This window comes from Urocitellus parryii, chromosome 6 (genome assembly GCF_045843805.1).
Source record: "Urocitellus parryii isolate mUroPar1 chromosome 6, mUroPar1.hap1, whole genome shotgun sequence".
NCBI classification, from domain to species: Eukaryota; Metazoa; Chordata; class Mammalia; order Rodentia; family Sciuridae; genus Urocitellus; species Urocitellus parryii.
The window spans coordinates 178,062,264-178,075,669 of record NC_135536.1 but is presented as its reverse complement, the minus strand read 5'-3'; positions in this window follow the sequence as shown (position 1 = coordinate 178,075,669).

The following is a 13,406-nucleotide window of genomic DNA, read 5'->3' as shown; positions in this document are numbered from 1 at the left end:
TCTCCCCCTCTCCTCTCTCTTTAAAAAAAATAAATAAAACCACAATGAAATACTATTACACCTCTGACAAATGGCAAAAATTAAAAACTGACAATGCTAACACTTCGAGAATGTATAGCCACTGGGACTCTCACACGTGACTGGTAGAGAGGGATTTGACCCAACCACTTGGGAAAAACATTGGCAGTGTCCCTGAGCCAAATATCCATACACTCCATCTCCCAAGAATCTCACTCCTGGGTATTTACCCAATAAAAATAAATGCTATGTTCACCCAAAGCATTACATAAGAATGTTCACAGAAGCTTTATTTATAACAGTGCCAAACTGGATATTGCCCAAATGGCCATCAACAGGTGAATGCATAGAAGAATTGCGGAATGTTCATGCAATGGAATACTACACAGAAATGAGACTGAGCAAATGACAAACACACATTATAACACAAGTGAATCTCACAGACATACACCAGGATAAACAATATTACATGGCTCCACTTATAAACATTTCACAACAAATCAGTAATTTGGTAGAAGTTCAAATAGCAGTTTCCTCTCTGGGTGGAGGTGACTAGAAATGAAGATGCAGAAACTTTCTGGAATTCTGAGAATTTTCTATATCTCAATTCAGATAAGAGTTGTGTGGATGTTTGCCTATTAAAATGTACATTCAAGATTAATGTGTTTTATTGTATGTATGTTTCCCTCAATAACAATTCAATTAAATGTTTTGCAAAAAAGAAATTCATCCAGCTATGCTCTTAAGACTCATGGATTTTACTTTTTGAAAGGTGTAGCTCAATTTTTAATGGTACAGAAAATAAGAAAATCAAGTCTTCGGTGCTCCCAGGTGCTCAACAGAAGCAAAATAAAATCTCCCTGCAAGAAAACAACCCCAGTCCAATCTTCAGTGAATTCCCACAGTTGCAGGTCTAACTGGGAATTAAAATCCAAAGCTTCCAAGAAAAATGCCACCCTGAGCTAGTCAGAAGAATAGCAGACAACAGAGTTGGATCCCTTAAGACTTCAGATGTTGGCATTGTAGGACTCAGAATGTAAAATAAATAGATTCAAATGTTCAGAAAAATAAAAAAAGGAAGTTGAAACAATGACAAAGGATCAAGAGACATTACAGAAACAACAGGCAGATTAAAACTGAAGCATGTCAAACTTTCAGAAATAAAGAAAAGTCATAATTGAAAATTAAAAACCATTGTCATTGTTGAACGGCAGGTGAACTTCAGCTGAAGAAGGGGAAAAAAAGTGACAAGAAGTCTGAAGAAATTGTCCAGAATGTGGGATAAAAAGTGAGAGGGCCGAGAGAATGTCACCACATAGAGGACAGAAGGAAAAGAACCTAATAGTGCCTACTCAGAGTTCCAAGAGTAGACACTAGAGAGAAGGGGGAGAGGGAGTATTCAAAGGACTTTCCATAACGGATGAAAGACATCTGTCCTCAGATTCAGGAGTTGAAATGAACCTCATGGAGGATACATTTTAAAAAGTAAATAACAGGGGCTAGGGATATGGCTCAAATGGTAGAGCGCTGGTCTGGCATGTGCGAGGCACTGGGTTCGATCCTCAGCACCACATAAAAATAAATAAAGATATTGTGTCTACCTAAAACAAAAAAATAAATATTAAAAAAAGTAAATAACAAAAGCAGCCTAGACGTTCCACAGTCAAATCATAGACCACCATTGACAAAGAGAAGGTATTAAAAATTCTATGTCCAATGAGGAGATGCTTCTAGTGCCAGGCAGGCTTCATGGATCTGGAACCCAAAGCCCCTAGCTGTCCCTGAGAGATGTCATCTGTCCCTTTGACTCAGAACATCTTTGAAGCAATTAATTGGTGATGTCAAGCTGAAAGTGGGAAATGTGCCCTTGATTGGGCCCTTGGTTCTCCAGGGCTGTTTACTACAAAGCTCTTCTATAGCAGCACCATACATCTAGAACTGGCTGGAAGCTGGGTGGGGCCCAGCTGCCCCCGTTGGTCTTCTTGCACCCAGAGTCTTCTCTCCTGTCCATTCTTCTCACAGGAGCAATAGTGATCTATTGGAAACATCACTTTGGCCAGGCACAGTGGCGCCTGCCTGTAACCCCTGTGGCTCAGGAGGCTGAGGCAAGAGGACTATGAGTTCAAAGCCAGCCTCAGCAACCTAGTAAGGCCCTAAGCAACTTAGTGAGAACCTGTTTCTAAATAAAAAAACAGTCAAAAAAGGGCTGGGGATGTGGCTCAGTGGTCGAGCAACCCTGGGTTCAATCCTTAGGAAAACATTATTCTGACCCTTCCCGCTCCTCCGCTAAATCCTCTCCCATGGCCACCAAACACATGCAGAATAAAGCCCTGGTTCCTTTAGCTGGCAAGCAGGCCCTTCAGAGCCAACCCTGATCACATCTCCAAACTCCTGCCCCTCCACTCATGCCTACCCACTCCACTCAATGTTTTCTTAACACCTTGTGTCCTTTATTTTCTCTGCTCTTCCCTCTGTCTGGGAAGCCCTCCTCCTCTTAAGTATCTTGAACATTGATGTTCGTCCTTTAAGATTTTGTTTAAATGTCACACACTCGCAAAGGACTGCCCACCACCAGCTGTCATTGCCCCATAATGTAACTCCAACTTTATGTAGACCTGTATTCCAACACATTCATGGTGTTTTTTTCTATAACTGCAATGATGTGCTTACAGCTATTCCATTGAAATTGCCCTAGACTGAGCATATCGAGGCAGGGACCGAGTCCTCCCTTATCTGTGCTGCCAGGGGTAGGAAGGCAGCATGGACTGTGGAACACAAACAGTTGAAATTACCCTGTGAGATCCAATTACCCCAGAAGTGCAGTATTTGTGAGTTTGCTTTTACCTAGGTAAAGATCAGGGGAGTGGGGTGAGGGCTGTAGCTCAGTGGCAGAGGATGTATGAGGATGTATGAGGCACTGGGTTTGATCCTTAGCACCTCATAAAAATAAGCAAATAAAAAAAAGGCACACTATCCATCTACAACCATACAAAAAAAAAAATCTGGGAAGTTTCTCAACTCGCCTTATTTGCCCTCCAGGGCACACATCCATTGAATGAAAGGGCAGGTGGAGTCAACTATGCCTTTTAAATTTCTTTTCCCTCTCTCTTTTTTGCTCAGGCTATGGTTGAACTTATATAAGTTAAATGTACATGTGATTTAACTGAACTGTTGAATAAAAGAAAAGACAGATGAGTGGAAGAGCAGATGGGTAGAAAGATTTATAAGAGCATGCCTGAATAACAATAACAAAAGTACTAATGCCAATACTAATAGGTAACATTCACTGAATACTTAATATGTTCTGGGAATTACTCTAGATACATTATATCTATTAATTCATTGAATCTTCAAACAGTTTCATGAGGTTTACATTATGATCTCTATTTTACAGATGATGAAACTGAGTCATAATAAAAAATGAATAAAATATATAGGAGGGCTGGATAAATGCAAGGAAAAAGAGATGGATGGATGAATGGATAAATGGGAAGATAGCTGGGTGGATGGTGGATGGTGGACGGTGGATAAATGGGAGAGAGAGTGACTGGATGAAGGGGTAGCAGATAAATAAAATAATGACTATTGCTCCATGTGCAGCTCAAGCTCTGCTTTGTGAGCTCCAGTCTGGTCTGGATCTTGGAAGTTGACCCCGACCCAAGCTGCTTGTTCTTGTGTACACTTGGATTACTGCATGTTCAAGGCTAACTGCCCACCCACCATGGTCTTGAGGCAATCACTTCCCCAAATGTTCTAATTTGGAAGGCCAACCTCCACCTACTGTATTCAGTAGTTAACTGTGATTGTAGCAAATTTTACAGCCAAAGATGTCCACAACAATTTCCTAATTCTACATGCTATCCCAGGGAGAGGTGAGGTCTATGTCCCTCTATCTATCTTTCTTTTGTTTTTTTTAGTTATGCATGGACACAATGTCTTTAATTTTGTTTATTTTTCTGTGGTGCTGAGGATCGAACTCAGTGCCTCACATGTGCAAGGCAAGTGCTCTGCCACTAAGCCACAACCCCAGCCCCCTCCATCTTTCATTTGGGTGAGCTTGTGATTATATATAAGTGATGGAGGGCTTATGTGATTTCCAAAGGTAGGTCATAAAAAAAAAATACAAGTTCTACTTGGCTGTCTTGGGACACTTGCTCTTAGGAACCAGCTGCCATGCTGTAAGGAAGCCAAACTAACCCATGGGAAGACAGAGCATAAAAGGCCACATGGAACTGTTGTGACTGACAGTCCAGCTGAGGTCCCAGCCAGCATCAGCTGCCAGGTATATGAGTGAAGATACTCTAGATAATTGTACCTGTTGAGTCATCCCTGGCTACTGAGACTTCCCCAGCAAGACCCTAGACATTATGGAGCACACATCCCCAAATTCCCTGTCCAAATTCTTGACCCACAGAGTCTGTGAGCATATCAGAATGGTTAGTTTTGCCACTAAGCCTTAGAGTGATTTTTTTTCAGTAATGGTAACAGGAACATCCTCCCACTATCAGTCATGCTCTGCCTTGGTGATCCTCAGGGAGGTGATGGGGAGAATCAGCCAGGGGCTTCAGTGAACCTGGTGTCAGTGCACATCTAAGGCCCAGAGGACACAAGGGGCAGGGCCTCTTCTTGACTGTCTAGGGTGAAATGAGGTCAGCTTCCAGGTGTCCTGGATTCCCTACAGACAGGGTCACAGACTAGGCTGGGCTCCCTGTTGAAGAGGCAGGGCCTCAGAGCAGGAGCTTGACCCCAGCAAAAGCTCATTCTAGCTCCATCTGAGCTTGGCCTGGTTTGCTTCCAGGTTTTGTTCTTTTAAAAACTGGTTCACTCAGTGGGTATTTAAGACAAAAGCCACAGACTTTGGTCTGATTCGAAGGGAAAAAATAGTATTGGGGGTTGGGAATCGACAGATCTAGGTTGAAGCCCAACTCTACCACACCAGCCCTGTAGTCTTGTAAGCTCCATAGCCCCTCTTGACCTCCTGTCTCTAGTGGGGATAAGAATAGCTCCCACTTCATGAGTTTGTCATGAGAAGAACTGAAGTAATCTATGAAGAGTACCCTACTCAACCTGGCATGCACTTAGAGCTTAATAAATGTTAAATGTTACCTTTTTTCTTTTCTGGTAAGAGTATGATTGTTACCCATCTCTCTTCCATCCACAGAGCTTATCACAGTGCCTTGATTACGATAAATGTTTAATAAATGTGTCTTAAATGAATGGACAAATTTATCTGAGTCCTGTCAATTCTTGACTCATTTCTAATGTCCATCCACTTGTTGACATAACTCTCTTCCCCAACGGGCTCTGACCTTTCCAGAGGCAAACATGCTCACTTTCTCATTTATCCTTTTTTTATCCTCAGTACACAGTAGGTGCTTAATCAACAACTACATATTGGTTTCTCCCTGGCTCAGCACAGAGTGCTTATCTCAGGGTCTATACTATGTCCGAACAGGGTTTCGAGTGAAGCTGGCCTCAGTGCTGAGCTCTCTGGTATCTGGCTTTCCGTTTTCCACCAGCTTCTGTTTCCCAGAACATCTGGTGCCCAGCTCTTCCCTCATTTACAGCCCAAGCAGGCCCCACATTCTGGCGGCAGCTCACATGATAAATGCACTCCCAAGGGAACCACTGACTTTGAGACCTCTCAAAAATTAGTGTAGAGCAGTAAAGCACCCACAGTTTTGGAGTGGGTCTTAGGTTGAGTTTCTAAAATGCAGGCTCTGGTGTAGAAATTTGGGTTCAAGTAGTTTATTCAGGATGAAAGAAATAAGTCAAAAAAGGGAGAGAAGTAACAAGAGTCACTATCACCACTACGGGTGACCATCCCAATGAGGGGCAAGGAAGACTTTCTTCACCTCATCCCTCCTGTCACTTTGGCTAAGGGTGTCCTCCAGAAGAGCATGGGCAGAGAGACACAGGAAGCCACCACGCCAGCTTCTCTGCTGTAAAGAACTTGTTCTGCATTGTCCACAGGTGAGTGGCTGCTGACGCCATCCATTACACAGTGGATTGGGGCACAGATGAGAGTCCCTAGGTTCTGTGAGCTGCAGGGAACTCTGTACTTTTATCTTCTGCTAAGACGGCAAGTGAGTGGAAGCAACATGTCATGGAGATGACTTTTAATTCACTAAAATGTCTTATATTTAAAACAAATCATTTGGAGAATCTAGGACTTTAACAGTTGTTTGTGTAGGAAATTTCTGATCCCAATGGAGAGGTTCAAACCATATTCCCATTGGACAGAGATAATGATGAGCCCAACATGCACTCAGAATCTTCAAAGCAGTTCATTTAGCTCCGATCTGTTTTAAGTGGGCTGCAGGTTCCAGCCCCTCTGGTCTCTGAAAGTCCAAAGCCTTCCAAATGACTAGACCAAGAAACTCTTCCAGCACCCCCTAGGCTGTGTTCCAATGTGTGGACCAGAGGTTTCTGCAGCTGTTCCAAGATGTCTCCTCCAGGAGCTGATCTCCTCCTCACCTCTTAGCAACCACTTGTGGAATGAGGCTCCCTGCTTATTTCTAGACTTTCCCTAAGCCCATTTAAAGAATTCCAACTCTGAATAACAGGTTGACATTAACAGAACAGTGATATCAACAAAGATGGTGGTATAATAAGGCTTGTCTCTTGAATTTTTTTTATTTTTTATTTTTATTTATTTATTTTTTAATTTTTAATGTTTATTTTTTTTTTAGTTTTTGGCGGACACAACATCTTTGTTTGTATGTGGTGCTGAGGATAGAACCTGGGCTGCACGCATGCCAGGCGAGCGCGCTACCACTTGAGCCACATCCCCAGCCCCTTGAATTCTTTTTAGAACAAGGCAGAATATAAAGAAAATAGTATGTAATATTTCAGCACTTTGAAGTTTTATAGATGCTATATCAGCCAGTAATAATTTACTGAACACTGCTGTGACACGTACTGAGGTCACAGTAATAAACAAGACAGACATTGTCCCTGTCCACAAGGAGCCCACATTCTAGTAAGAAAGGTAGACAAGAACAAAGGGGAATGAAGGGAATGGAAGGGGAATGGGAACAGGAAAGGCAGTAGAATGAATTGGACAGAGCTTTCCTATGTTCATATATGAAATATGAGCAGTGAAACTCCACATCGTGTACAACCACAGGAATGGGATACTAGGTAGAATAAGTTATACTCCATGTATGTACACTATGTCAAAATACATTCTACTGTCATGTATACCTAAAAATAAAAACAAACCAACAAAAAAAAGATGGAGAGGAAACAAGCATCACTTGTGAGACAGTAAGCAGCAGCATTTGATGAGCACTTGCTAAGCACCAAGCACTGTGCTCAGCTCTTCATATGGACTGCCTCCATCAATCCTTTCAGCAATACTTTAAAGTCATGGACTTTGTCCTCCATATACAGATGGAGAAACTGAGGCACAAAGAAGGCAAAAAAAATCTGCCCAAGGCCACATAGCTGGCAAGAGGTTCATCTGGGAAGTTTGTACCCAGGATGTTTCTAATTCTAGAACCCATGTACTCAACTAGACCAGCTTGATTCCTTGCTCTCTGCACCTCAGTTTCTCCTTCTGTACAATGGGAGTAAATGATCGTGTCTCCCCCTCATAGCATTGTCATTAGGATTTGCCAAGACAGTGACGTGAACACTGAAGGCAGCCAAGCATGAGCTGTTGATCCTGGCTGAAGCTCTCTCCTCCTGGGCTTGCTCCTTGCTCCTGAAGGCCGCCTGCACTAGCTGCAAACCAGGTAGGCCTCTAGGTTCACAGACAACTTGCTGTTTGCCCTCACCAGCTCTCTAATGACAACACGGCTCCACACAGTCTATGCTGATTTAATTATAGATTAATCAGGAGACTAGGGCAGGAGCACTCGTCTTTTCTCCAGCAGCCTGTACGTGACCTCTGTGTGCAGAGAAACGGAGATGAGACCCTTCTGGATCTCTGCCTCATGACGGCTGAAGCCAGTTGGGACCCCTCCACCTGGGGCTCATGACCTCTCCACCAGCACCTGGCCAACACCTCCCACACTGCGTCCCCAATGCCAGGCCTTTGCCTTTGCTGTCTATTAGGCCCCAAAATGCCCATTTTATCTCATCCTAGAGTTTTACAGCCACATTGTCAAGGTTCAGCCTAAACTGCCTCTAGCCTAAACTCCTCCTCCCCCCTGATGCTCCTGGTGGGATCACTCACCCCTTCTGAACTTTCATAGTAATTGATCTGGCCTCATCTGTAGGCCCTGACCACTCTCTACTTTGGGCTCATCTCCTTCACGGGATGAGATTTTGAGAACATGGCAGTGTGTCCCCAACACCCAGCATGGGGTTGGCATTGGTAAAATGAAAGAATGAGTAAGTGAATGCACTGAATCTACATAGAAATTCTCATGGGCCAGAAGAACCCAAAGCTAAGAGCCCAGAGACTGGATGGCCCCCTGGAGCTGTTTCTGCCTTCCAGGCCTCCAGATGTTCACTCAAGGAGAGTTTGTATCAGTAGGCGGGCACAGGCTGGAGAGAAATAACCCCACATCCTTCCCTATTAGGACCTAGGCACTATCCTGGGTTTTTATTTCCCCCAAGGAATTAGGACCACAAGGAATCATTGCTCAGCAGTAACTGTAATGGTGAAAATGAGGTATAATAAGTAGCCAGGCTTGTGGTGCACACCTGTAATCGCAGCAGATTGGGAGGCTGAAGCAGGAGGAACACAAGTTCAAAGCCAGCCTCAGCAACTTAGTGAGGCTCTAAGCAACTCAGTGAGACCCTGACTCAAAATTAAAAACAAAGGGCTGGGGATGTGGCTCAGTTGTTAAGCACCTCTGTGTTCAATCTGTGTTTTGGTACCAAAAACAGAAAGATAATAAGTAATCATTGTGAACTATTACGTGAATTATTTGATTCTTCAAGTTACCAGGACAATGGGCATGCCTACTCAAGCAACTTCATTAGTAACGGTGAAGAATTAGCAAACCCAGTTTGGCTCTAGAGGCTTGGCACAGTGACACTCCCACCTCCACAGAGTAACCCCTTATATTGCCCACCTGGCTCCAGCCTGGACCCTTGAACTCTGGCCCCAGGTTGCCCTTTCTGTGAGTGAGATTCATGGACCCAGGCTGCTGCCCACTGCCACCCACCCAGCATTCTCTGGGCGGCATGAATGAACTGGCTCATGAATATGCAGGCAGGCCCAGCGTGCTGCGAGCTCTTGGCTAAATCTGATCACAATGCAGGATAAATTAAGCGGCAGGATAAATGCATTAAAAATAACGGTCGGAGGAACATGCTGTTCAAGGAGGGGTCTGGGAGGAGGGGAGAGGAGCAGTGAGGGAAGCTCCACCAGGCACTGCCTGCCGCTCCCAAACAGCCCCAAATGAAGTTCCCTTCCATGGGGGAGGACCCTCCCCATCCAGCCCCCTCCCCCCGTTCCTATGGAGATGCAGAGCAAGTTTAGGAGGGAAAATGCTTGGAGATGAACGATATGGGGAGGGACTAAGAATAGCAGCTGGGGCTAGGGACAGTTGTCAACAGGGTCTTTTTCCTGACATGAGCCAAAAGAGACCGGGTCAATACCTGGCAGGCTCTTAGCAACATCAGAGAGACAGTGGGAGACAATCATGTTTGACCAGACCCAGGGTCAAATACTGATGGTGGCCTTGGGTGATGACAATGACAGCAGCTAAAGTATCACAGAGCATTTTACTCATCAGTGCCCACAGCGGGAGGAAGGCACCTCCCAGCTCCCTTTTACAGGTGAGGAAGTGAAGCACAGAGGTACACAGTGACTTGTCCAGAGTCACATGGCTGGGATGAACTAGGCAGGCTGACTCCAGGCCTCTCTCTTCCCTGCACTGCACTACTTACCTGCCCTGTCACCAGCCGGTCACACTTGCTCTGTGTGCACAGGCACATCCTTCATCTACTGCTATATCGCAAGCACTTACTCTAGGCACAAAGGATACAGGCCATGCTGCCTGGGGGAGTGTGTTCTCCCTGAATGGAAACAGCAGCGTACTGACTTCTCTCAGCCCAGACAGTGGGTGGGTTCCAGAGTATAGGCCAGAGAAGGAAAGGTTTAGGAAAACCAGGTGGTTTGGCAGAGCTTGGGTGATACAAAGCCTGACTGGAGTATGGCTCTGTGAAAGTCACAGGCTCTAAATCCAGCTCTGCCACCTGCTGGCTATATCTCAGCCAGCTTCTTAACCTCATTGTATCCATCTATAAAATGGGGGTAGTTATTATTCAGGTGGGAACCCTGATCTCTGTATTCCCCCATCCCAAGATGAAGGGGCCATGGGTGTGCTTCTGTCCTTTCTCAAGCTCCTTCTGGCTTCAGTCTCCCCTGGTGGAAGGGGGAGTGGCTCACAGCTCACTGATCACTTCCCACCCTGCCTCCCTAATCACACTTGGGCTCCGGGATCATTTGTGAGGGAAGCACACCATCACCCTCCCATCTTTCTCTAATTTCCAGCATCCCCAGAGCAGACTGAGGGAAGGAAAGAGGCCATGAGAGGTGAACTCACCTGAATCAAGTGACAAAAGGGACAAAAAGCAGAGTAACTACTCAAGGAAATGTCTCCCTGGGTATCACCCACAGGATATAGAAGCACATCACGAGCTTCCGTTCTTGCTACCCATCCCCGCCTCACACAGAGTGGCTCAGTTGTACTCTAGAGGGGATTAATAAACATGAAATTCAACGAGGAGCAAGAGTTACAGAAAACAGAAACACCTGAGCCTAATGCAGGTTCCTCATCTCCAGCTGCCATCCGGGCCTGCTTGGCCTCCTCATGGTGGGACACACCAGCACGCTCTGTTCAGAGCTGGGTAGTTGTTGAGCTCTGCCCGCTCAGACTGGGAATATGAAGCCACTGGGAAACTGCAAGGGCTCTATGGTCCAAAGGTCTGTGGCAGACACTTCTGAGTTGACGCTGGGAGGGTCTTCATTTTAGACCCTTGTTCTGGTCAACCAAGAGGCCTGGATCATGTGGCCTCTCTTGGGTGGCTCCTGCCCTCCCCTTTCCTCTCTCTTTCATAGTTCTAAGCTTGCTTTTTGGTCTGAATGAAGATCCAGAAAACTGAGCCAAACAGTGAAGGGATGGAGAGGCACTGGTTGAGGGAGACACAGTCCCAGGTCATCTGGCCACCAGTGCTCCAGAAGCTCCAGGCAGGCCCTCCTGTCTCTGGCTTATTCTTCCATCCACTGCTGGCTCTCAGCCTTTTCTGTTGTGGGCACCTAAGTAATAGGCATGGCCTCCTCCTGAGTTGGCCACTCCCACTCTCACCTCCGGGGCTGAGCCTCCCTGGCTCTGGTGCTCAGCTACTCCTCTCTCAGCTCAGCTTTCAGTGTTCACTTATGCCTGGCAAGGCCAGAAGCTCATACCCGCTCAACAGTCTTTGAAGCCCCAGCTGTCCTGGCACTGTCCTAGCTACATCTTTCCCCTCCTCAGAACAATGAGACTTTGGTTAACATGTCCCATTCAGTCCCAAGATGCCCATGGTCTCAGGCAAGTGGAGATTTGGAGAGAGCACAGGGTATTTGGGATGTGGACTAGGGAGAGCCAGGAGTAACTGGCTTGTGTGGTCACGATTTTGCGAACCTAGTTTTGAGCCTGGCTCTCTGGGAGGGGCTGGAGTCCTTCTAGTTAAATCCCTATTCAAAGCCAATCCCTATTCAAGGCCTTGCTCTAAGCAATTACTGGAGAGCGGTTGACTCTTCCACTCGCACACACTCAACTCCAAGCTTTACAGACTGCCGGACTTTCCCCATAGGCATCAACGGAGCTCAGTTGACCCTTAGGGCCAGCACTCAGTGTTTAGCCTTGTGGTTGCACATGATGTGACATGATAGCAAAAAAACCCTTGACCTAGGAAGGCCACTACTGTCCAGCCTAACAGTGGGAATGGAAAAGAAACAACACTTCTCCAAGCACATTCATTATAGAGCTCCTTATAATTGAACAAAATCAGAAATCTATGCTGTGGCACACGCCTGTGATCCCTGTGATTTTTAAAGTTAGGCAGGAGGACTGCAAATTCAAGACTAGCCTGGACAATTTAGTGAGACCCTGTCTCAACATAAAAAATAACAAGGCATGGGGATGGGGCTTGTGGTAGAATGCTCCTGTGTTCAGTCCCCAGGACCAAAATAAATAAAATCAGAAATTGAGTTCTCAACAATACCAGAGTGGTTATGCCAAGGATAAGCCTGTAGTAAAAGTGATGTTGTGAGTGGGAATGTTGGGCCTCCGCAATACATTTCCAAGCTTTCCAAAACAGCATGTAGAGTGCAGTCCTGTTGTATGTGTACATGCACACACATGCACCTGTGAAAAAGGCTTTACAGCAAGTCTCAACCACACCTTGTTAGTTAGATTTGGAGAAACTTTATTTTTGGCTTTCTTTTCTTTTTTTTTTTTCCTTATCTGTATTTTCTAATTTTTTTCCTTGATTTATTTATTTTTGAGATGGGGTCTCACAACTCTTGGGCTCAAGCAATTATCCCATCTCAGCCTCCCATGTATCTGGAACTACAGATGTGCATCCCCATGCCCACCTAATTTTTCATTATTACATGTTCATTATAGAAAGAAAAATAATAGGATTTCACATTTTATACTTTTTTAAAAGGTATAAACCTTCTGACCAACAATTCCAATTCCAGGGAGTTGTCCTAAGGAATTATTTTGGATGATCACAAAGATGTAACTACAAGGAAAAATGGTCTGTTATTACTCATAGGGGGAAAATGGATATGTGCTGAAATTTTCAACAATAAGTATTGGTTGAGTATAGGGTGGCATAGTCATATACAGGATGTCATGCAGCCACTAAAAATCATGTTGTAGAAGTGCAATTGTTGACTAGGAAAGATGTGTGTGAATATATGATTGGAAGAAAAAAACAGGCTTTAGAACACTGTGTTCTGAATCAGCTTTCCTCTGTCTATAATATGTGCTTGGTCCAAAGTCTGGAAAGATAGATGTTTAGACAGTTGTTTCACTTAGCAAGGTTGATTACAGGTGATATCAATTTTCTTCTTTATATTTTCCTGATTATTTATGATAAATATAAATTATTACATAATTTTATACTTTTTTTAAAAGTGAAAAATAAATAACCTATTCAAAGAGATCAGGTCGCTTAAGGTGGGAACCCACGCTTCCCTCCAGGGTGGGGAGAGGCCAGGGCCTTGGGGAGGGGTTTGGGATTCGGGGCAGTCAGCCCCTGCTCCTGTGGAGACTCCCTGCGGCGCCTGCGCCGGCTAAAGAAGCGCCCCTCCCCGCGGGCGCTCTCTGCCATTCACCCTCTGGAATTAGCTTGCGGAGACCGTTTTAGGAAGCCCGTGGGCGGCTGGAAGCAGCTTGTGAGCAGAGTTGGAGGCTGCTGAGAGCTGCGGAGAG